Source organism: Grammomys surdaster, unplaced genomic scaffold (genome assembly GCF_004785775.1).
Source record: "Grammomys surdaster isolate TR1022 unplaced genomic scaffold, NIH_TR_1.0 267, whole genome shotgun sequence".
Lineage (NCBI taxonomy): Eukaryota > Metazoa > Chordata > Mammalia > Rodentia > Muridae > Grammomys > Grammomys surdaster.
In genome coordinates, this window is record NW_021604708.1 from 3471836 (window position 1) to 3494661 (window position 22826).

Genomic DNA, 22826 nt, shown 5'->3' on the forward strand with positions numbered 1-22826 from the left:
AGAGAGGCAGAGACAAGAGGATGCTTGGAGCCCCTGGACTAGTCTAGCCTACTCAGCATGTTACAGGTCAAATACTATCCCCAACCAAAACCAAAACACCCAATGAGTGACTTAAGAAGGGCATGTTGTTCTCTGGTCTTTACACACCAGCAGACATGCACACATATGTACATATAAAAGACATTTTTAAATTTTTTTTATTTTTTTTATTTTTTTGAGACAGGGTTTCTTTTTATAGCCATGGCTGTCCTGGAGTTCCTTCTCTAGACCGGGCTGATCTCAATCTCACAGAAATTTGCTTGCCTCTTCCTACCAAGTGCTGGGATTAACAGCATGCACCCCCCATCTTTTATTTATATTTTAATATAAAATGTATGTATGTATGTATGTATGTATGTATGTATGTATGACACTTATTTTCTTTTTTAACCAGCAAATACGCCCCAGGGCACTTAAAGATACTTAGCAGAAAACATTGCCAATGGAAGCCCAGGGCTATAACAGGGCTCCAGACCTTAGCAGGTCCCCAGCACAACAGACACCATGATGGAAGTACCATTCAGGCTCAAAACTCAACATGTAGACAGCACCACCTTCTAAAACAAAAACAAAGACCTAATCAATCAAAGTCCATATTTCTGGGAAAGTCTCTAAAATTTTGCTTTTGAGCTTCTGTAGCTCTGCTTCTGGCTGGTTTTGTTAACTGAAGTATGTCAACCAAGGACATGGTTTTTGTGCTTAAAAGCTCACCACGTGAAAGGTTTGGTGCTACACTTGGATCCTGAAGCTCGCTGTAGTCCCTGCCGGCTAATGAAAACTTTCTGCTGGTTGAAATTCATGTCTGAGAAATCGTCTCTGGTGAATACCCCACGACATAGGCTGGAGAGGGAAGGACATAAAGAGCAGGATCTCTTCCCTCACATTCGAGGTCAGTGAGTGAAATGTCCATTTCCCCATATCTCCCAAAGAAATTAACTATCCTGCTGAAATGTAATCAAGCTCGCTGTGCTGAAGTCCGCTGTGCACACTCGGCAGAGGCTCAGTAGTTTTGATAATCGAGTCGGGCATGTAGTTAAGAGGATTTCCTGGGTTAACTTCAGAGAAGGTTTTATACAGTCTCCTTCAGCTGCGCGCTCACGGGTTTTCTAACCATGGACAGTTACTAGATCAATATCCCTGACAGGTCCTTGGTGAAATGACCCGGCAGAGCTTGTGAACAGCCCATCGGCGACAGGCTGGCGGTAAAAGCAGTTTTGTGTTTAGAGTGGTCCAGTGGCTTGTGACGTTTCTAGGAACTGTACCTTACGCTTCACGCGACGTGCTTTTTTTCGAATCCTCCTTTATTGGTGTCTACTTTTGTGGTTGTTGCCACAGCAAGGTCACCAGTTAGGGGACTGGAGCTCTGAAGGCCCCTGGAGAATAGGACCAACGGTGTCTTTTTACCAAAGAACAACTCAAGAACAGCGTCTTTTCAACGAAGAATAAACGTCTGGGGGTTGGGGGAGTGGAGGCTGATGCACTCCGTTGGCCTCCTCAGTTACAGATTTGTAGGTTGCAGGGGACTTCGGAGTCACAGATATTCGTTGTCACCAAAGCTCTTTGTCTTAGCGACGAGGGTCTTCTGCTGTAGACGCCAGGATGAGGAGACTTCAAGCTGGATCATTCTATCCTGGTAGAAGGGAAAACAGGCATCGGGTCCTGGAGTAAGTGGTCAGCTCTGGCTCCGTCCGACCCCGTGTGAGTCACCTTGGGTTTGTCCCTTTTGTCGCCGAGGCTCTGGAGAGACTCAGACAGTAAGTGACCGAATTAAGTATTTCCTGGGTCACCTGAAAATACTCATTTCAGAATCTCAAGTTCTTCATTAAAGGAGGACGGAATGAGCACGGATAACCCCACTGCGTTATTCAAATGTTTTTGGCGAATGGATTCCGAAATTCAGTAAAATTGGGAAAGGATATCTATCAAATTGTCACTTAGGGGAAACTAGGAGAACTGTGCGGCAGACGAACTCCGTCGTGGCTAGAGAGCGGCTTGCCGTCTGTGTGACTACTGAGCAAGTAGACTGCTGTGACCAGTATCTCTCTGGGTTCCACAAACTGTTCAGGAATCATTGCAACGAGATATTTGTGCTCTCTTACAGAATTTTCTTTATGTTCAGAGAGACTTTCTACTTAGAACAACGCGAGGTTCGTAATTTTTTCCAGCTTCAAGAAAATCTTGAAAGTCGAAGTAAAAAATTAAAGAAAAATAAAAATTTTTATCAACTGACAAGTATATGTTACACATCTATAGGGTTAGATAGTAAGACTTCCCTAAGTTGGCCGGTTAGCTCAGTTGGTTAGAGCGTGGTGCTAATAACGCCAAGGTCGCGGGTTCGATCCCCGTACGGGCCATATAGTACCTGGTTTTTAGTCTGCTATAAACCCAAAACAGAACTAAATTTGCTGCACAACAAAAAACAGTTTACATCTACTCAGAGGCATTTAAAGAATACCACAGGAATCACCACCCTCTTTCAATCTGACCTAGTATATCAGACTTCTTTAGAGTTCCACAAAACAACGTCAAGAATAACTCTTACAGTGCTAGGGTTTGTAACCTTTTTCAGGGAGAAGCTTTGTCTAAGATAGTGGAATGGTTCATGTGGATGAACACACACAATTTTAAACCCAAGATAAAACGATATAAATATATTTTCATTATATTGTATACATGTGTGGACATTTAAGAAGATAACTGGTCTCTACTAAACCATCCAGTTGGTGGTTTGGGTTACTTTTGTTTTTGTTTTGGGATAGTAGTATCTCTTTGGCCTGTTACTTTCTGAATAGCTTCAGTCTGTACCTCTCAAGAGTAAGGATTACGCCGGGCGGTGGTGGCGCACGCATTTAATCCCAGCACTTGGGAGGCAGAGGCAGGCGGATTTCTGAGTTCGAGGCCAGCCTGGTCTACAGAGTGAGTTCCAGGACAGCCAGGGCTATACAGAGAAACCCTGTCTCGAAAAACAAAAAAAAACAAAAAAAAAAAAAAAAAAAAAAAAGAGTAAGGATTACAAGCACAGCCTAGCATACTTGGTCTTTTAAAAATTTTTGTTTTAATTTTAATTCCGGGGATCAAACTCTCCTTCTCGCGAAGAAATTAACTATCGTGCTAAAATGTAGTAATTACGTTCGCTTTGCCCAAGAGCTACGCTGAGGCTAAGTAGTTTTGATAATCGAGTCCTGTACTCAAATTTAAGGTGCTTGTGGGACAAGGATTTCCTGAAACAACTTCCCTTGCGCACGCCCAGGTTTTCTAACCTTGGAGAATTACTGGATCAATAGCGGACACAGGGCGTTGGTGAAATGAAGACCCAGCAGAGCTCTTGGACTGCCAGTTGGAGAACCTAGGGTCCTGACAACCTGGCAGTAAAAGCACTTTGAGATTAGAGTGGTGCAGTGGCTTGGACCTTTCTCGGAGCTGTGCCTCATACCTCACGCGTCGCGCTTTTAAAAATCCTCCTTTGTTCCTGTCTACTTTTGTGGTTGTTGCCGCAATAAAGCCACCAGTTAGGGGACTGGAGCTCTGAGAGTCCTTAGAGAACAGGACCAACGGTATCTTTTCACCAAAAGGTCCCCGAAGAACAAAGACTGGGAGGTGGAGGCTGATGCGCTGCGTTGGCCTCCTCAGCTACACACTCAGAGATTGAGGGCGACTTTGGAGTCACAGATATTCGTTGTCATCTAGGTAAATATCTTCTGGGTGACTCGAAAATACTCATTTCAGAATCTAAAGCTCTTAACTCCTTCGCGACTTCACTAAAGAAAGACCGAGTGTCACGAGAGGGTATTCCTGTCGCCTCTTCCGGTTCCTGCTGAGGCCAATAAAAAACGCCACGAAGCGCTGGCGTCCCCAAAACTTCTGGAGCAGCTAGCTACAGGTCTAGTGACGATGGTAAATCCTAGTTCAAGCTGAGCAGAGCTTGGCATTACCGCGACCCAGGACAAGCGTGGATGCGCCAAGAGGACTCGTCCCTGCGACGGACTAGGACGCGCTGGTCCTGCACTCTTCTCAACACGCAGCGACTCCACGGACGGTGACAGTGTCCTGAGAGACCACGTCCCACCAGCCCGGAACATCGCAGCCCGTCTGGGCAGAAACATCGGGTCTCTCTGGAGCCGCCGGTGCAGAATCATCGCCTCTACAAGACTTAGGGAGATGCCCTAGCAGCTCAGTAGAGAGACACGATCTGGGGGAGACCTGGCACCCACTGCGTTATCTAAATGCTTTTTGGCGAATGTATTCTGAAATTGTTTAAAATTGGGAAGACTTCAAATAGTCACTTGTGGGTAAGAGGGAGAAGTGGGCTGCAGAACTCCGTGTAGGCCAGAGGATGGCTTGCAGTCTCTGTGGGTCCCACAGACCGAGTTGAGGAATGAGTGAGCGCAAGGTGACATTTGTAGCTGTGGTACAGAATTTTCTTTCTGTTCACAAAAACTTTCTACTTAGAATAAGGGGAGGTTTGTAAATTTTTTACATCTTAACAAAAATCTTAAAATTTTGAAAAACAAAACCCTTTCATTTGGCAACTTTATCATCATTAAATATCTGTAGAGACCATAGAGGGCCAGCCTTGTTATGTATGGCCGGTTAGCTCAGTTGGTTAGAGCGTGGTGCTAATAACGCCAAGGTCGCGGGTTCGATCCCCGTACGGGCCATGTGTGTGCTACGTTTTTAGCTACTATACTTTGCCTTCAAACTGAAAGATGAATGTGGCAGAATAGAGAGATCTATCTACTCTGTATAGCTGTGTAAGGCGTACCATTTTAAAAGTCTTTCCTTTTTATTGCTCTATACCATCTAGCTGCGTTCTTACTTTGTGGGTTAGCATCCTGGAAGCACACTTTGTAGAGAACTAGAAAGAATCAATCTGGAAGCCGTGGACAACAGCAGTGATTTACCTGGGTCTTTCTCCTTGTCAGGTTCCCGCAGTGTGCCTCCTCTCCAGTCACACTGACTTCACCAGTTGACTTCCTGCAAAGCTGTGTGGATTAGAAGACTAGGTAACACTCCCAGAAAAACGCAATCCTGGCCTCTGGCTGACCCTTCGTCTCTGCCTTCTGTTATTCTAGAGACACTGAATTGAGGAATGTCGTGTTCAGAACCCCAAGCCCTTCCTCAGTGTCCAACTGCTTAGTGAGGTCCAAGGCATCTTCCAGCCGAGATCTTTCCTGACAGTTTTGTGAACCTGAACTTTGTCCCTCCCAGCATTCCCAGGGAGCCCAGCAGAGTTCTGTATTGTGGCATTTACAACGATCCTTTTAGTGAGCTTCCCCGTCACATTATAGAAGGCAAATATTCAGACAATATAATGCAATAAGTCAGATGTTTTCAGATATTTCTCCAAAGGGCTCTATATGCTAGGCAAGCAAAATGCCACTAAGCTACATTCCAGCTCTTACATACTTTAAATTCCGGGATTGATCTAAACAAGCCCCTCTGAGCTGAGTGAGCTGGCTCACTTATAAGAACTGCCCTTTGTTGTGTTTTATAAAAAGGGAAAAAAAATCCAGGAATATGTTTGGTGGAGGCTCGGTATGGTGTGGGGGAAGGGAGTGCCTCTGAGGGCCCATGCTGAGGCATCCCTTCCCCTGAGGTACCAGCCACAGGACATATAGTAATAGAGTTTATTTAGGGCATGGGGACAGTAGTTGGGGCGAGGGGAGTAAGAGAAGAGAGTGAGGAGGAGGCAAGCAGCCCTTTTTATAGTGAGTCAGGCACACCTGGTTGTCGCCAGGTAACTGTGGAGCAGAGCCTAGACAAAATGCTAACACCCTTTGCCCCTCTCTTCCTACTTTTCACACCTCCAGCATTCTCCTTCCTGCTCTTTTGTGTTGAAAAGCAACATAACAGGTTCTCTGTTCATCTACTGAATGAGTGAATAAGCAAATAGCTCTCTGTCCATACTGTTTTGTTGTATCTGTTTCATTTGTGTCTCCATGACTAGAGACATTCCCCTGCGATCCACAAATAACCTGTGGCGTCCAGTTTCACTAGCTCTTAACTACTCTCAAAGATCTGTTGAGCTTATTCCACATATCCAGTTTAAAGGGACTTGGTCATGTCTGACACTTTCCAGATGCAACATAGGCTCAGGTAGAGTGTTTTTCACAGGGTCTCAGAGTTGGGAAGTGACAAGGCCTGAATATGGAAGCAGAGGTTGAGTATCAAATAATGAGCTCTTCTCTGCCCTAACTTCCCTGTCCCTGCCGGGTCTACACAGTAACTCATCTGTTAACACCCCAGGTATCTAACCCACAGCCTTGAGTTTAGACTGGGCTCCTGGTTATAGACTCCTGCTCCAGAGCTGGGCTCATCCCTCTGGTACTCTGCCAGGGTGTTTCCAGACCAAGTTGGCACTTAGGCCCAGGCTGCAGGAGGACATTCTCCTGCCGAAAAGAACAACTGAGTGTGTTCTTTCCATTACAGCTTCTAGAGGAGAATGTTGTAGATACTGGAGAGCTTTTGAGGGAACCCAGGCAAGTGGCTCAAATGGTCATAGCAAAGTGATTCTCAGTTTCTCTCAGAGCTTAGAAATGAGAAACTTAGACTATCGGGGAGGGGCCACAGTCCTCTGGCCAAGTGGAGGTTTGTCCACATTGATGATGATGGTGGAATGGAGGGGTGTGGGACGCCCCCTGCCTGCGAGGTGCAAAACTCGACTAACGCGGAGCCTGTGAGCAAAAGGTGGAGGAAGAAAAGGAAGACTGCAGAGAAGCACTCAAGTGGTCACAGCGCAGCACGATATAGAGAATTAAGGAAGGAGTCCTAAACCCGGTGGCACAGAAGAGGTTCTGCCCCAGTGTCTGGAGAGTGAAAGACCAAATAGAGACACTCACAAACTTTTATCAAATGCATACATAAAATAAGAAGCATATGATATGTGTATGAGAGACTGGCAAGTGAGTGTGTGCTGAAGGGAGCAAGAGCGTAAGGGTTTTTTAAAGTCTGTAATTTCGAAACTTGGAAAGGCAGATTGTCAGGCTGGAGAGGTGCTGAAAACAAGTGGAGGATGTGGGCATCGATCCCACTACCTCTCGCATGCTAAGCAAGCGCTCTACCATTTGAGCTAATCCCCCGACACACAAAGGTCCTTTTTTTTCTTTTGTCCCTTTTTTGATGCTAAGAGTCTCCACTGGTCATTACACAGGTACCTGGTGTAGCTAGAGATCAGGAAAGCATGATAGTGAAGGCAGAAACCGTGGAGCTGAGCTTGTCCTAACTCCGTAAAAGGATAGAGCTGAGATAAAGCTCGGTATAGGATAGAGCTGAGAATCTGAGAACACAAGAGAAAGGGAGAAAAAGAATGCTGTTTCCGCCCGGTTTCGAACCGAGGACCTCTCGCGTGTGAGGCGAGCGTGATAATCACTACACTACGGAAACCCCTGACAGGCCCCACTCTCTCACTTTACCATCCAAGATACCGTAAATTTGCTACAAAGTTATCTGGAAGCCTTTACAGTGAGAACTGCAATGCAACCAAACCAAAGATAAAAAGCCACAGTGGAGAGGCGACATCCTGTACACGGAAGGATCGAAAGTTGTGACTTCCATGAGTAAGGGAAAGTGCTCAGCGGAGGAAGGGGCTTGTTGTAGGAGTGGAGACTCATCAGTGCATCTCAGGGAAATCTCTAACGTGTCACACACAGAGAAGGAAGGAGGATGGAAGGGCCTGCCTGAGCAACTGGAGACACATGGAGGAGGAGAACGTCGTAGACACCAAAGAGCTTTTGAGCGACGCTCCGCAGGTGGCTCAAATAGTCACAGCATCATGTTAAGGGAAGATGCTCAGTTTGTCACAGAGCTTAGAAATGGAAAATTGAGACTAGTAGGGAGGGGAGCAGGTTCCACTCAGGCCGAATGGAGTTTTTGTCCTCACGATGCTGGCTGCAGTGGTGCAGGGTAGTTCCCTGGGGGTGAGGCGAAGAAAAACCTCCTACCATGGCGGTAGAATGGGCAAAAGATGAACGAGGATGGGGAAAATTCCAGAACGGTGGGCAGAACAGCTCAGTTTAAGGGGGAGAGGGGGCCCTAATATGGTCTCACAGAAAAAGTTCGGACTCAACGTTTGTAAACGCTTAGAAGCGTTCTTTAAATGCACAGAGCAATGTATGCATGATGTAGATGAAGGAATTCTCAAGAGACTGGGAATAAACCTTCTGGGAATTATCCTTCCGTGAATGTTTTATCTATCCTTCAGTGAACGCGAAGGAGAGAGTGTGTCTGAGAGTGATCCGTTATGGTGAACAAAGCAAATGTCTCAGAACACCTTAATTCCGTTACTGTGGCCACGTGCCCAGTGGAGGGAAGCCTCTGTGGCTCTGTTTTCAATTTCTAAAGAAATCGTCATGCTAGAGCACTAGCTGCTCTTTCAGAGGACCCAACTTTGAATTCTAGCACCACAGGGGAGCTCAAATGGACAGGCAAGACAGTATGCCTTCTCGAGAAAGCCAGTAACCCTATTGCAATAGACCTTGAGAAATACAATATATGCAAAAAAGCATAAGACAAGGACTTTAAAATAGTAATTATGAATGAGTTTAATGACCTTCACATTTAAAAAGATAAGAAAAATGCCTAACTGAAAAGTGTGAAAACACAGTTGAATGAATGTGGTAATTTTAATGGAAGTGACCTCTAAAAGCTCATAAGTAGTGGCATTATTTGAAAGGATTAGGAAATGTGTCCTTGTTGGAATAGGTGTGGTCTTATTGGAGGAAATGTGTCACCGAAAGTGAGCTTTGAGGTTTCAGAAGCACAAGCCAGGCCGAATGGCCCATACTCTTCTTTCTGCTGCTTGCTGATCCAAAGGTAGAACTCTCAGCTCCTCCAGGACCATGTCTGCCTGAGTGCTGCCATGCTTTCCCCATCCCGATAATGAACTAAACCTTTGCACTGCAACCCATCTCCAACTACATGCTTTCCTTTATAAGAGTTGTCATGGCCATGGTGTCTCTTTACAGCAATAGAAACCCTAAGACAATGAGATAAGAACAACAATTTAAGACAGGAAAGTAGAAATAGAATCAGTACAAAAAACCTAAACTGAACTAAAACTTGAAATAAAAAAGTTAGTGTTGCCGCCAGCGGCCACAGTCGACCAGGTTCACCTGAAAGAGAGGCTGGGAATGGGAGGAGGGCGGGAAGAGATGAAGCCAGGACAAAGGTTTCTGATCGAGGCTCAATGCTTTAATGTTCAACTTTTAATTTAAAGGGGATAACCCACCCCCACCCCCAGAGTTCCTTCTAGCTTCAGCCGGCTGGGGGTGAGCGCTGGGGGTGAGCAGAAACCATCCTGCTGGAGGTGAGGGGAATCCATACTCAATCCCGGGCCAGAGACGTCTCAAAGCAAGCTCAGCAGGAAGTCTATTCTTCTCAGCTTGTGTACCAGGCTACAGGCAGCCAGAAAGGCGCCAAGGCCAAAGCAAGCACTGCCTTTGCCAAGGGCAGGCAATACCTCCAGGCCATACCTCCGGAGTCCTATTGTTTGGTCTATTGTGGTAAACAAGGTCTCATCTCTTAGGCTTGCTCAAGGCTGGGGGAAGGGCACAGTTAGGATGTCAAACAAAACTTCAGAGATAAACCTCATTAACAGATTACAAGACAATCAAGAAAGAATTTTAAAACAAGGTAGAATAAATAGCTCAATCAAAGAAAATGTTAATACTAAAAACATCTAGTAAAAAAATTCAGGACATCTGATCAAAGCCTGACAGAGTATTTTTTTAGAACAAAATTATAGAAGAAAAATTTCCAAATCTAAAAAAGAGATGCCTGTCCAAGTAGAAGAAGCTCACAGAATACCAAATAGTCAGGGCCAGAAAAGAAATCTCCCAGACTCATAATATTATTCAAAACTTTAAATATGTTGAACAAAGAAACAATGTTTAAAGTTGAAAGAGAAAAAAATAATTTTATAAAGGCATGCTCCCTAGAATATCACCTGACTTCTCAATGAACACTCTCAAAGCCAGTAGGGCCTGGACAGATGATCTATAATGCTAGAGAGACTACAGATGCCAGCCCAGACTACTATACCCAGCAAAACTGTCAATCACAACCAACAAGGAAAGAACAACATTCCACACACACATAAAAAAAAAAATTAAATAATTCCTATCTACCAATCCAACTCTACAGAAAACATTAGAAGGCAAACTTCACTCTGATGAGATTAGCCACATCCAAATAGACACAGGAAACAAATAATAAAGGACAAACAGTAAACTAAAGGAGAGGGGAAAAATCTCACAACACATGAATTACCAGAAGTCATTGATAACAGATTAACAGATTAGAAAACAGAATCCATCTTAAAATCAATGCTTGCAAAGCTATTTGCTGGGGTTTCTGCGGGTTTCAGATTTAGCCACTTTGTTTCTTTGCCTTGTTTACTAATGGATTTCTTTGTATTTGCTCTGTGCTTGGAAATTGGTATTTGGATGTGATCTTATGCCTAATCTGGGTCCCAGAGGGGAGCACCCCACAGTACCTGCAGTTCCTTTCAGTTTGCTCTGTTGAAAATCTGAGATCTTCAGAAAACTACAAAAGAAATGGGAAGTGCTGTTCAAGCCCAGTTTCGAACCGGGAATCTCTACGCGCGTGAGGCGAGCACAATAACCACTACACTACGAAAACACACATAAATTTGGTTTCTGTCACTTTGGTATTCAAGACGTGCACTCTATCCTTGCCCAAATGTGATCCAGAAGTTACAGATCCACACTAACGGAAACAAACGCAAGGAATGCAATCAAAGCAAAGATAAAAATCATAGTGGAGAGGTGAGATTCTGCTACAAAGAAGGATTAGATTAATAAATGTGACTTGGGCGGCGCGCAGAAAGGAGAGAGCTCTTGGGAGGAAGAAGAGTAGGAATTCTTGCGTTGAGACGCAGCGGTGCACCTCAGGGGAATCCGGGCCGTGTAAAACTCAGTCAGGGAATGTGGTTGGAAGAGCCTGATCACCCAGAGACACCTCAAGGAGAACCTTGTAGCCTCTGGAGAGCTTTTGAGAGAAACTGGACAGGTAGCTCAAATAGTCACAGCAACTTGTTAAGGAAAGATTCCCCCCGCCGCGCCCCCCCCCCCACACACACACACAGAGTTTAGAAATGGAAAACTGAGACTAGTTGGGAGGAAGCCACATCCTACTCAGGCCAAGTGGAGTTTTGTCCATGAAATACTAAACTCTAGGCAGTGCTGTACTGTGGGTAGCTCCCGTGAGGTGCAAAACAACCCTCCGATAACACGGTTGAGTGAGCAAAGAGATGGAGAAAAAGAAAGAGTCCAGAGAGGCAGGAAAGAGAACAAACAGCACGGAATGGTTTCAGAGGAAAAGCCTAAACCTAGTTACACAGAAAAGGTTCTGACTTAATGTCTGGCGAGTGAAAGGACAAATCAGAAACACTTGTCCAATACATGATGTGGATGTAAAAAACTCTAGTTTATGCTTAGAGTGTCTGAGGAAAGCCTAAGACTAAGGAGGGTAAGCGAATCTAGATTATGAGGCTCTCTATAACATAATAGATGGAAGATGTGGGCATTGATCCCACTACCTCTCGCATGCTAAGCGAGCGCTCTACCATTTGAGCTAATCCCCCGACACACCAAGGTGTTTTTTTTTTTTCTTTTGTCCTTTCTTTGATGCTAAGAGTCTCCACTGGTCATCACACAGGTACCTGGTGTAGCTAGAGCTCAGGAAAGCATAATAGTGAAGGCGGAAACCGTGGAGCTGAGCTTGTCCTAACTCCATAAAAGGGTAGGGAATGAGCTGAGAATCTGAGAACACAAGAGAAAGGGAGAAAAAGAGCGCTGTTTCCGCCCGGTTTCGAACCGAGGACCTCTCGCGTGTTAGGCGAGTGTGATGACCACTACACTACGGAAACACCCCAAATTTGTAAATTTTCCTAGTTTCTCCACATGCATTCAAAACTTGCTTAGTAAATGACAGGAGGACGATATTCTTTGTATATGTGTGTTATCATGGGGTAGCTAAAAGTCAAAATAACTAAGGTGGCTGTCCCTCCTTAGCCGTTGGTGACCACACTCTATTTTGTTACTGCCTAGTGAACACTCAGATTGCATACTGCAAGTGAAGTCCTGTGGAATTTGTTCCTCTGTGGCTGGCTTACCTCACTTAACACCATGTCCTCAGCTTCTTCATTCCAGTGACTGCAAGTGATAGAGCCTCTTTAGAAAGGGCGGAGTAGCTATGTGCGTCTGCTGTGTTTTCATCTGTCAATTGATGGACAGTAGCTTGGTTTTGTATCTTGGTTATTAGGAGTAATCCTGCTGTGAATGTGAAGGCACGAGTGTCTCAAAAAGACAATGTTTCAGAACACCTTGATTCCACTACTCTGGACATGTGAGGGGCAGGCTCTGTGGCTCTCTTCTCATTTTCTAAAGAAATTGTTCTGCTAGATCACTAGCTGATCTTCCAGAGGACCTGACTTTGATCCCCACAGATCATAATGTAGAGTACTAGAGAGCTAATAAGAAATAAAATTATTAGTGTACGGTCATGAAAACTTATTAGTTATTCTATAATGGGTGATGTGGCATCTTGTAAGTCTTATTGAAAAGGGTAAGTAAGCCATGTAAGATATATAGATGTAAGTCTATAATTTAACTTTGACAATTTTATGTAATTAATTTACTAATATCTCAGGACATCTGCTGCCTCCTTATGGTCACTTTCGGAACTGCATGCAAATATCTTAATGATTCCTTTCTCTGTGTTAGCCAATGATACACAGAAACCCCACCCCCACCCCACACTTTTTTTCAATGTCTTAGGTTTTATTGGTGTAAAGAGACACCATGATTATGGCAATTCTTATTAAGGAAAACATCTAATTGAGGCTGACTTACAGTTTCAGAGGTTTAATCCATTATCTTCATGGCAAGCAGCATGGCTGTGCAGGCAGAATTCTGTATCTTGATTCACAGGCAATAGGAGGAAGATGATGTGTCTTATTGGGCATAGCTTGAGCATACAAATCCATCCCGATGGAGATGCACTTTCCCCAACAAGGCCACTTCTCCTGATAGTGTCGTTTCCTATGAACCAAGCATTCAAACCCATAGTCTATGGGAGCCATTGCTATTCAAACCACCACATCCCACTCCCTCACCACCATAGGCTAGTAGCCATGCCATAATGCTGAAATTCACTCAGCTCAACTTCAAAAGTCCCTATACTCTATAACAGTCTCAAACTTCCTTTAAAGTCCAAAGTTCAAAGTCTCTTCTGAGATTCATGAAATCTCTTAATTGTAATTCCCTATAAAATTAGAATGAAAAAGCAGATCACATAACTTCAACATACAGTGACCCAGGATATACATTACTGTTCTAAAAGGGAGCCCTGTGAAGAAACATTGGACCAAAGCAAGATGAAAAACCGACTGGGCAAGTTCCAAACTCTGCAACTCCATGTCTGATGTCAATGTGCTCTTCAGATCTGTAATTCCTTTCAGCCTTGTTGACTGCAACATACTTCTTTCTCATAGGCTGGTTTCATTTCCTGTTAACAGCTTTCCTAGGCAGGTATCCTAGAACTCTTTAATCTCCAACAGCCCAGACTACTATACCGAGCAAAACTGTCAATCACAACTAGCAAGGAAAGAACAACATTTCACAACAAAACAAATGTAAATAATTCCTATCTACCAATCCAGCTCTACAGAAAAATTAGAGGGAAAACTTCTCTCTGATGAGATTAGCCACATTCAAATAGACATAGGAAACAAATAATCCCAGAACAGTAAATCAAAGGAGAGGGGGGAAAAAACCTCACACCACAAGAATTATCAGAAATCATTGATAACAGAATAACAGATTAGAAAGCCGAATCCATCTTTCTACTGAATGTAAGAAATAAATCTCATCATCACAATAGGCAGCATCTCATAGCAAAAGGATGGAAAAAGGTATTCTGAGTAAATGGTCCCAAGAAGCAAGTAGGTGAACTTATTTTAATATCATACAAAATAGACTTCTAATCAAAACTGACCAGAAGAAATAGGGAAGGACACTACATAGTCTTTAAAGGAAAAATCAATCAAGAGAATATTGCAATTGTAAACAGTTATACACCAAACATAAGGGCACCCAAGTTCATATTTGAAATACTATTACAGCTAAAATCACACATAACACACAGTGATAATGGGTGGCTTCCATTCCCCACTTTCCTCAATAGATAGGTCACTAGACAAAAACTAAACACAGAAATACTGCAGTTAAATAATATCATGGGTCAATTGGAGACCCATGTAGCAGACATCTACAGATCATTCCAACTAAATACTAAAGAACATATTTTATTTTCAGCCTCTCATGGGACTTGCTCCAAAACTGGCCACATACAAGGACAGAAAGAAAGTCTCAACAGATATAAGAAAATTGAAATAACAGTTGGTGTCTTTTCTGGCACTGTGGGTTAAAGCTGAATGTCAAGAGAACAAGAAAGTATATGGACTCATGGAAACGGAATAGCGCACCACTAAATGAACAATGGGTCAAGACAGAAACCAAGAAAAAATCTCTTTTTACAATTGAATGAAAATAAAAATACAACATACACTCACATATTGGACACAAGGAAGGTGGTTCTAAAAGGCAAATTCATAGCACTAAGCATTTCTTACACACACACACACACACACACACACACACACACACACACGGAGTGATCTCACAGCACTAACTTAGTGATACACCTGAAAGCTCTAGAACAACAAGAAGAAATAACGTCCAAATAAGAATAGACAGTAAGAAATAAAGTAATAAAACTCAGGACATTAATGATATAGAAACAAACAAACATACACACAAATGTATAAAAAATTCAAAGATCAATGAAATGAATTGGTTCTTTGAGAAAATTAACCTGGTTCACAAAGTTTTAGCCAAGTTAAATAAAATACAAAGAGAAGATCCATGTTAACCAAAGTAGAAACAAGAAGGGAACATTCCAGCAGACGGTGAGGAAACTGAGAATCATAAGAACATAATTTGAAAATCTATATTACACCAAATTGAAAAATGTACAAGAAATGGATGCATACCTTTTATGTAAGACCTACCTATCAAAGTTAAGATCAAATAAACAATTTAACCATATCCATCCCATAACCTCTCTTAAAATAGAAGTCCCATTTCCCCCCACCCCCCATAAAAGGCCTGAGCCAGATGAATTCAGCCCAGAATTCCACCAAACCTTTAAAGAAGAATGAATAATACTAACTCAAATTATTTCACAAAATGGTAACTGAAGGAACACTTCCTAATTTTTTTTTACAAAGCTATTATCTCCTACCAAAACTATGCAAAGACCCAATAAAAATTTATAGATAACTATCATTTATGGACATAGACACAAAGATTCTAAAAAAATACTTTCAAACTAAATCTAAGAACATATCAAAAAGGTTTTCTACCATGATCAAATTGGCTTCATCCCAGAGTTTCAGGGGTGGTTCAAATATGTAAATCAATAAACACAATCCACCCCATAAACAGTTTGAAAGACAAGAAATACAATCAATCATCTCATTAGATGTAGAAAGGGCCTTTGACAACATTCAACACCCCTTTATCACAAAAATCCTGGAGAGTAAGAATGCAAAGGACATGTCTCAATATCACAGGAGCAATTTACAGCCAGTACATAGCCAACATAAGCCAGAGAGAAATTCAAAGCATTTACACTAATATCAGGAACAAAGCAAGGATGCTTATTTTTTTTCCAATCTATAGAATATAGTATTTAAAGTCTTATAAGAGCATTAAAAAAAACGAAGGGGATACAAACAGGAAAGGAAGGAGTCAAAGTATCTTTATTTTCAGATGACATTTTATTCATAAAAGCTCCTAAAGACTGCACCAGCAAACTTCTAGAGCTAATAAAATTTTCAGCAAAGTTTCATGATACAAGCTTAACATATGAAAATCAGTAGCCTTCCACATACAATGGAGTAAGAAGTCAGGGAAACAGCTCCTTTCACAGTATCCTCAGAAAACATCCTGGGATGTAGAAATAAAATCTTTAAGCCACCGAAGAAAGAAATTGACGAAGACACTAGAGGATGGAAAGATCCCCCATGCTCGTGGATTGGTAGAATTAATATTGTGAAAATGGGCATCTTGCCAAAAGCAATTTACAAATTCAATACAATCCCCATCAAAATTCCAACACAGTTCTTCATAGGAATTGTAAAAAATTGAAGTTCATATGGAAATAAAAAAAAGAAAACAACCAACCTCAGGATATTAAAACAATCCTGAATGATAAAAAGAATGGTTGAAGATATCACTACCTTAGATTTCAAGTTGTATTATGGCCCCATGGTAATAAAAATAGCATGCTGTCTACATAAAACCAGACTTGTTGATCAATGGATTCATACTGAAGACTCATGCATAAGTTCACATACCTATGGACAACTGATTGTTGACAAAGAAGCAAAACACAAACTGGAAAAGAGACAGAAGTCTGACTGCATCTGCATCCCAATTGCTTGCAAACTGGACAGCTGCATATACAAGATTAAAAATAGATCCACATCTGTCATCCTGCATAAAACAAACAAACAAACAAACAAACAAAAAAACAACAAAAAACCAACCAAACAAAAAACTTCCAATGGATAAAAAATGTCAGCACAAGATCAGATACCCAGGATCTGATAGAAGACAGAGTAGGGGATAAGTTTGAATTCATTGGCTTGGGAAAGGTCTTTCAGAACAGGATATCGACAGCACAGGCAGTAGGATTTGTATAATGGAACCTCATGAAGCTAAATACCTCTGTACAGCAAAGGACACCGTCCTTTGGCAAAACAGTAGGCTACAGGATGAGGAAAATTATTTACAAATTATACATCTCATAGGCACATAAAGCACTTAACAACTGAACATTAAGAGAACAGCAAAATTAAAAATAGCTACAGTACTAAGCAGAGAGCCCTCAAAAGATGAAATATAAATGGCAAGAAACTAAGAATGATTAACATTGTTAGCCATCAGGGAAGTACAAGTCAAAACTACTTTGAGATTTCATCTTACTTGAGTAAGAATGGTCAAGATCAATAAAGCAAACTTCTAGAGCTGATAAAATCTTCAGCAAAGTTTCATGATATAAGCTTAACATATGAAAATCAGTAGCCTTCCAGATACAATGGAGCAAGAAGTCAAGGGACACATGGGACGAGGATGTGGGGAAAGGAGAACACTTGTGGTTAGCAGGAGTACAAACGTGCAGCCACCCTGGAAATTAGTGTGGTGGTTCCTCAGGAAGCTGGAAATAGATTTACCTCAAAATCCAGCTAAAACTGGCATGATGGTGCACACCTTTAGTCCCAGAATTTGGGAGGCAGATGCAGGCAGACCTCTGTGAGTTTGAGGGAAGTCTGCTGGTCTACATTGTGAGTTCCAGGATAGCCAGGGCTGTATGGAGAGAGCTTGTCTCAAAGAAACAAACAAAGAAACAAAGAAACAAAGAAACAGGTTAATAAGATCCATCTGTAACACTCTGAGGCATACATCCAAAAGACTCTACATTTTCCTATCGAGATACTAGCTCATTCATGTTCACTGCTGTTTTATTCATAATATTCAGAAATTAGAAACAGCCTAGATATCTACAAACTGATGAATGAATAATGGAAATGTAGTCCATTTACACAGTGGAATATTATCCAGCTGTTAAGAGAAATGATATTCTGAAATTTGCAGCTAAATGGATGGAGGTAGAAAAAATTATCCCGAGTGAGGTAACTCAGATGCAAATGAGTAATATTGTATGTTATCTCTCTCTTATTTGTGGGTGTTGCTTTTAAGCTGTTGATACGTGAATTATAATCTGAAAAAAACCCACCGAGTTTAGGTATTAAGTAAAGGACAGAGGTAAAAGAGATGATCTCTCTAGGAAGGGGAAACAGAATGTAGTTATGGCCGGGCGGTGGTGGCGCACGCCTTTAATCCCAGCACTTGGGAGGCAGAGGCAGGCGGATTTCTGAGTTCAAGAGTTCGAGGCTAGCCTGGTCTACAGAGTGAGTTCCAGGACAGCCAGGGCTACACAGAGAAACCCTGTCTCGAAAAAACAAAAACAAAACAAAACAAAAAAAACAGAATGTAGTTATGGAGGAACAAAGAGGAAACTAGAATAGGAGGATTAAATAGGATTAACTAGGTAGCTGGGTGGAAGACAAGGTAAAGGAGGGAGTATAGGGAGAGACAACTAACAGCAAGAGCCATTGGAATAACCACAGGGAAACCGTATTGTTAGAAGCTTCCTAAAATATATATGAAAGGAATCTAAATGGAGTCACCAAGAATAAGAGAGAATGCTATAAGTAGATATCTAATGACACCAAGTAAAACCTCCAGGGCCAGGAATGGGCCACATCTTGTTGAAACATTGGCCTAAGGGGCTCCATGGAAACCTTCAAACATCACAGGCTATTCCCAAGGCCATTCGTTACTCCTGGTAATCTGATGGTTAAGGCAGATTGCTGAAGAGAACACTTTTGTCATTGAACATGGAGGCGCTGAGGTGGTTTTGAGGAGATAGGTTTCTCCTCCATACATTATGGTAGAAGGGAAAGCCTCAGTTGATCAACTCAGCTCTCAACATTTCTGAATTTCGTTTACTTTGGAAACACTACAACAATCACAGTCATTGCACAATGGAAATTGCTAGGATTGATTTGTTAGAGGAATAAATATGCCAATGAATTAATACGCCCTTTTGTGCTTTAATTGCAGCCAGGCACATTCAGAATACCAAACTGAGAAGGGACTGGTCCTGCTTCTTCCGTCACATGATAGGGAGTAAGAGCAGACATTTACTTGCAGTGTCTTGTGTGGCCTAAATCTTCTCATTACCCATGTGGTCAAAACACTGGGAGTTGATTTCAATGTGATCACTAACCATCGGTGGCCATGATTTTCTTGTTGTTGTTTCAAATGTGTCTTGGAATTCTCTTTAGTCATTTCTTTTCACCCACTATCAGTCTGCTACACAAGCAACTAATCAACCCTGGGTGGAAAAGGAAGCCTCCTTGCCCTCTCTGAGGTTGGACCTTAGGACCTTAGGTCAGGAGTTTGACAGACCTGCAGCTGTACTGAGACTGCCTCTCCCATCCACAGCTTCACATTAGAAATGTCTTCGTCTCCAAGCACCCTGTACCCACTTGCAGCTTTTAAAGAACAAAGCCTCACTTGGATTTTGCACCCTAGCAGCTAGTGCTGCATCTGAAGCATTTCACATCCAGAAGGATGGCATCTACATCCCTCTGGGATTCATCTAAGCAAGACCCTCTGAGCTGAGGGAGCAGGTTCACTTGCAACTGCCCTGTGCCCTCCTTGACCTCATGTTTCACTCCTCTGGCACTCTTCCCTTGTGAGTCTTTTCTTCTTGCTCTTCTCTGTTCAAAATAACACAGGAGGTTCTCTGTTCATTGACTGAATGAGCAAGCGAATAATCCTCAAGCTCATTCTCCGTCCACACCATTCTGTTGTATCCCTTGCTTCCATCTGTGTCTGTATGTGATGTTTATCCTTAGTTGTCAAGTTGATTGTATCTGAAATTAACTAAAACCCCCAAATGGCTAGGGAAACCTGGGAAGTTTTTGCTTAGCTATATTATTTGAAGTGGACTTCTGATCTGGATCTTTGAATCGGGAAGATACAAGTTTAATTCACATCCACCTTCTGCTGTGGCCTACAAAAAGGATATGGAAGAAGAGGATTTTGGTCTTTGCCTGCTTGCTCTTGCTTTGCTAGCAAGTCCATTCCTTCACTGGTGCGAGAGACTACTTATCAGGGTTCTCATATACACTGAAATCCAGCTGAGACATCCAGCCTTGTGGATTCAACTACTGGATTCTTTGGACCACACACAACCTGTAAGTCACCCTAATAAATCTGCTTTCTCTCTCTACAGCTTCATTCTATAAGTTCTGTTACTCCAGAAAACCAGGACTAATACTCTGCACAAGTGGAGACATTCCCCTTATAATTCACAAAATATCCTGTGATTTCTAGTTACATATGCTCTTAAGTACTCTAAAAGATTTGTTGAGTTTATTCCTTGTACTCCAGTTGAACCTTGGCAGCAAAAGGTCTTGTGCACATCTGCTCTTTCCAGATGCAACGTAGGCTCAGGTAGAGTGTTTTTCACAGGGTCTCAGAGTTGGGAAGTGACAAGGCCTGAATATGGAAGCAGAGGTTGAGTATCAAATAATGAGCTCTTCTCTGCCCTAACTCCCCTGTCCCTGCCAGGTCTACACAGTAACTCATCTGTTAACATCCCCTGACCTCCACAGCCTTGAGTTTAGACTGGGCTCCTGGTTATAGACTCCTGCTCCAGAGCTGGGCTCATCCCTCTGGTACTCTACCAGGGTGTTTCCAGACCAAGTTGGCGTTTAGGCCCAGGCTGCAGGAGGACATTCTCCTGCCAAAAAGAACAACTGAGTGTGTTCTTGCCATTACAGCTTCTAGAGGGAAGAGAGCAAATTGTTCATCTCCAGACCCAGTGTCCGTCTCTGGACTAGGCTATGTGTGTTCCAGCACTTCAGCAAGCAGAGAAGCCTGCAAATGAGCTGTGTGTCCAGACACGGCCGTTTCCTTACTTGTTTAGGTTGGAAGATTCCTCACCTGAGGTGCAGAGGTAAGTCTGCAGATTGTGCCTCTAAACTCCAACCTAGAGCTTCTCTTCCTCTTCTTCCCCTAGCTGTACCCTAATGGTTATTGTCCTTGGTCTCTTGTTTCTGATGGCTAGGAAAGCATGCATGCTACTTCATTCTTCTAGAAAAAACAAAACAAAAGCAAAAAACAACTGTCCATAATCTTACTTTAAATTCCAGAACAGAAGAAAAATCTGTTCAGGATCTTGATGGTTCACGGAGGATGTCCTGGGTCAGATTGTCCATTCAGGCGCTATGGAACCAAGAGTTTCCACTCAGGTTTTTTCAGCTGCTCTGGTGGAGGTGTCCTTTGTGGGTTTAATGGTTGTTTTTCACACTAGGAATGTCAGCAGGGAGCATTCTTAGTTAGAGTCTCTGTCAGGAGGCAGAGCAGACTGCAGGACATTCCACACTGCCTTCTGAAGGTAAAGACAAAAGGGGTTATTGCAGGGGAGTGGCGTCTGTGTAAAACTCCGGGAGGAAAGGGGATGGAAGAGCTGAGACACCTGGAGACACCTGGAGGAGAATGTGGTAGATGCTGGAGAGCTTTTGAGAGAACCCAGGCAAGTGGCTCAAATGGTCATAGCAAAGTGATTCTCAGTTTCTCTCAGAGCTTAGAAATGAGAAACTTAGACTATCGGGGAGGGGCCACAGTCCTCTGGCCAAGTGGAGGTTTGTCCACATTGATGATGATGGTGGAATGGAGGGGTGTGGGACGCCCCCTGCCTGCGAGGTGCAGAACTCGACTAATGCGGAGCCTGTGAGCAAAAGGTGGAGGAAGAAAAGGAAGACTGCAGAGAAGCACTCAAGTGGTCACAGCGCAGCACGATATAGAGAATTAAGGAAGGAGTCCTAAACCCGGTGGCACAGAAGAGGTTCTGCCCCAGTGTCTGGAGAGTGAAAGACCAAATAGAGACACTCACAAACTTTTATCAAATGCATACATAAAATAAGAAGCATATGATATGTGTATGAGAGACTGGCAAGTGAGTGTGTGCTGAAGGGAGCAAGAGCGTAAGGGTTTTTTAAAGTCTGTAATTTCGAAACTTGGAAAGGCAGATTGTCAGGCTGGAGAGGTGCTGAAAACAAGTGGAGGATGTGGGCATCGATCCCACTACCTCTCGCATGCTAAGCGAGCGCTCTACCATTTGAGCTAATCCCCCGACACACAAAGGTGCTTTTTTTCTTTTGTCCTTTCTTTGATGCTAAGAGTCTCCACTGGTCATCACACAGGTACCTGGTGTAGCTAGAGCTCAGGAAAGCATGATAGTGAAGGCAGAAACCGTGGAGCTGAGCTTGTCCTAACTCCGTAAAAGAATAGGGAATGAGCTGAGACTCTGAGAACACGAGAGAAAGGGAGAAAAGGAGTGCTGTTTCCGCTCGGTTTCGAACCGAGGACCTCTCGCGTGTGAGGCGAGTGTGATAACCACTACACTACGGAAACCCCTTACAGACCCTATTCTCTCACTTTACCATCCAAAATACCGTAAATTTGCTACAAAGTTATCTGGACGCCTTTACAGTGAGAACTGCAATGCAACCAAACCAAAGATAAAAAGCCACAGTAGAGAGGCGACATCCTGTACACGGAAGGATCGAAAGTTGTGACTTCCATGAGTAAGGGAAAAAGCTCAGCAGAGGGAGGGGCTTGTAGGAGTGGAGACTCATCAGTGCATCTCAGGGAAATCTCTAACGTGTCACACACAGAGAAGGAAGGAGGATGGAAGGGCCTGCCTGAGCAACTGGAGACACATGGAGGAGAACGTCGTAGACACCAAAGAGCTTTTGAGCGACGCTCCGCAGGTGGCTCAAATAGTCACAGCATCATGTTAAGGGAAGATGCTCAGTTTGTCACAGAGCTTAGAAATGGAAAATTGAGACTAGTAGGGAGGTGGGCAGGTTCCACTCAGGCCGAATGGAGTTTTTGTCCTCACGATGCTGGCTGCAGTGGTGCAGGGTAGTTCCCTGGGGGTGAGGCGAAGAAAAACCTCCTACCATGGCGGTAGAATGGGCAAAAGATGAACGAGGATGGGGAAAATTCCAGAACGGTGGGCAGAACAGCTCAGTTTAAGGGGGAGAGGGGGCCCTAATA

General features: G+C 43.1%; 8 non-coding genes across 8 annotated transcripts; 2 read left to right on the forward strand and 6 right to left on the reverse strand.

Annotated features, from left to right (window-relative positions):
- Positions 1–2319: 2319 nt before the first annotated feature.
- On the forward strand, positions 2320–2393 carry Trnai-aau. Its single transcript has one exon. It is a non-coding gene; the product is annotated as a tRNA-Ile (tRNA).
- Positions 2394–4623: 2230 nt separating this feature from the next.
- On the forward strand, positions 4624–4697 carry Trnai-aau. Its single transcript has one exon. It is a non-coding gene; the product is annotated as a tRNA-Ile (tRNA).
- A 2348-nt stretch (positions 4698–7045) lies between these two features.
- On the reverse strand, positions 7046–7118 carry Trnaa-agc. Its single transcript has one exon. It is a non-coding gene; the product is annotated as a tRNA-Ala (tRNA).
- A 231-nt stretch (positions 7119–7349) lies between these two features.
- Positions 7350–7422, reverse strand: Trnav-cac. The gene has a single exon. It is a non-coding gene; the product is annotated as a tRNA-Val (tRNA).
- A 4146-nt stretch (positions 7423–11568) lies between these two features.
- Positions 11569–11641, reverse strand: Trnaa-agc. Its single transcript has one exon. It is a non-coding gene; the product is annotated as a tRNA-Ala (tRNA).
- Positions 11642–11853: 212 nt separating this feature from the next.
- On the reverse strand, positions 11854–11926 carry Trnav-aac. Its single transcript has one exon. It is a non-coding gene; the product is annotated as a tRNA-Val (tRNA).
- A 9898-nt stretch (positions 11927–21824) lies between these two features.
- Trnaa-agc lies at positions 21825–21897 on the reverse strand. Its single transcript has one exon. It is a non-coding gene; the product is annotated as a tRNA-Ala (tRNA).
- Positions 21898–22105: 208 nt separating this feature from the next.
- Positions 22106–22178, reverse strand: Trnav-cac. Its single transcript has one exon. It is a non-coding gene; the product is annotated as a tRNA-Val (tRNA).
- Positions 22179–22826: the final 648 nt, after the last annotated feature.